The sequence below is a fragment of the Arachis stenosperma genome, chromosome 1 (assembly GCF_014773155.1).
Source record: "Arachis stenosperma cultivar V10309 chromosome 1, arast.V10309.gnm1.PFL2, whole genome shotgun sequence".
NCBI classification, from domain to species: Eukaryota; Viridiplantae; Streptophyta; class Magnoliopsida; order Fabales; family Fabaceae; genus Arachis; species Arachis stenosperma.
This window is the reverse complement of record NC_080377.1, coordinates 71,146,593-71,148,786: the sequence shown is the minus strand read 5'-3', so window position 1 is coordinate 71,148,786 and position 2,194 is coordinate 71,146,593. Positions and strand designations below refer to the sequence as shown.

The 2,194-nt window shown below is 38.9% G+C and overlaps 1 non-coding gene across 1 annotated transcript; it reads left to right on the top strand.

The window, feature by feature from the left end:
- The first annotated feature begins 1,237 nt into the window (after positions 1–1,237).
- Positions 1,238–1,341, top strand: LOC130948813 (small nucleolar RNA R71). The gene has a single exon (XR_009073274.1). It is a non-coding gene; the product is annotated as a small nucleolar RNA R71 (small nucleolar RNA).
- Positions 1,342–2,194: the final 853 nt, after the last annotated feature.

The window sequence follows — 2,194 nt, the reverse complement described above, 5'->3', positions numbered from 1 at the left end:
TTTATCATTTCTCCATTACAAAGAGTGGCATGAGGTTTATACTTGACCCCAGATCACACAGAGCCTTCTCAAAGGTCATGGTGCCAATGGTGCAAGGTATTAAGAACCTTCCAGGGTCCGGTTTCTTTTGAGGTATCTTTAACTGAGCCAAGGCATTTAGTTTTTTAATGAGCAATGGAGGTTCATTTTCCCAAGTCTCATTACCAAATAATTTGGCATTCAGCTTCATGATTGCTCCTAGATACTGAGCAACTTGCTCTTCAGTAGTAACTTCATCCTCTTCAGAAGAAGAATATTCTTCAGAGCTCATAAATGGTAAAAGTAGGTTCAATAGAATCTCTATGGTCTTTGTATGAGCCTCAGATTCCCTTGGTTCCTCAAAGGGGAACTCTTTTTCGTTCAGAGGACATCTCATGAGGTTTTTCTCACTGGGAATCATGTCCTCCTCACTCTCTCCAAGTTCGGCCATGTTTGTCATGGTTATGGCCTTGCACTCTCGGGATTTTCTTCTGTATTGCTTGGGAGAGTGCTAGGAGGAGTTTCAGTAACCTTCTTACTTAGCTGACTCACTTGTGCCTCCAAATTTCTAATGGAGGATCTTGTTTCATTCATGAAACTTAGTGTGGTCTTAGATAGATCAGAGACTATGGTTGCTAAGCCAGAACGATTCTGCTCAGAGTTCTCTGTCTGTTGCTGAGAAGATGATGGGAAAGGTTTGCTATTGCCAAACCTGTTTCTCCCACCATTATTGTTGTTGAAGCCTTGTTGAGGCTTCTGTTAATCCTTCTATGAGAAATTTGGGTGATTTCTCCATGAAGAATTGTAGGTGTTTCCATAGGGTTCTCCCATGTAATTCACCTCTTCCATTGCAGGATTCTCAGGGTCATAAGCTTCTCCTTCAGAGGAGGCTTCTGTAGCACTGCCAGCTGCAGCTTGCAATCCAGTCAGATTCTAAGAAATTATATTGACTTGCTAAGTCAATAATTTATTCTGAGCCAATATGGCATTCAGAGTATCAATCTCAAGAACTCCTTTCTTCTGGGTTGTCCCATTGTTAATAGTATTTCTTTCAGAAGTGCACATGAACCGATTATTTGCAACCATTTCAATGAGTTTCTGAGCTTCTACAGGCATTTTCTTCAGATGAATAGATCCACCTGCAGAATGGTCCAATGACATTTTGGATAACTCAGACAGACCGTCATAGAAGATACATATGATGCTCCATTCTGAAAGCATGTCAGAGGGACACCTTCTGATTAATTGCTTGTATCTTTCCCAAGCTTCATAGAGGGATTCACCTTCCTTCTGTTTGAAGGTTTGAACTTCCACTCTAAACTTATTCATCTTTTGAGGTGGAAAGAATTTAGCTAAGAAGGCATTGACCAGCTTTTCCCAAGAGTTTAGGCTGTCTCTAGGTTGTGAGTTCAACCATATACTAGCTTTGTCTCTCACAGTAAAAGGGAAAAACATGAGTCTGTAGACCTCGGGATCAACTCCATTGGTCTTAACAGTGTCACAGATTTACAAAAATTCAGCCAAAAACTGATGAGGATCTTCCAATGGAAGTCCATGAAACTTACAATTTTGTTGCATCAGAGAAACTAATTGAGGCTTAAGCTCAAAGTTGTTTGCTCCAATGGTAGGAATCGAGATGCTTCTCCATAGAAGTCGGGAGTAGGTGCAGTAAAGTCACCAAGTACCTTCCTTGCATTGTTGGCATTGTTGTTATTTTCAGCTGCCATGTCTTCTTCTTTTTCGAAAATTTCTGTTAGGTCCTCTCCAGAGAGTTGTGCTTTAGCTTCTCTTAGCTTCCTCTTCAGAGTCCTTTCAGGTTCAAGATCAGTTTCAACAAGAATGCCTTTATCTTTGTTCCTACTCATATGAAAGAGAAGAAAACAAGAAAGTATGGAATCCTCTATGTCACAGTATAGAGATTCCTTGATGTGTCAGAGAAAAAGAAGAATAGAAGGATGAGGTAGAGAATTTGAACTTATTAAGAGGGATAGAGTCTGAATTACTAATAGAGGAGAAGTGTTAGTCTTTAAATAGAAAGAGATGAGAGAGGGAGTTTTCAAAAATTAAAAAGAATTTTGAAAAAGTGGTTAGTGATTTTTGAAAAAGATAAGAAATAGTGATTAGTTGAAAAAGATTTGAAAATAATTTTAAAAAGATAAGAAGTTAAAAAAAGAAA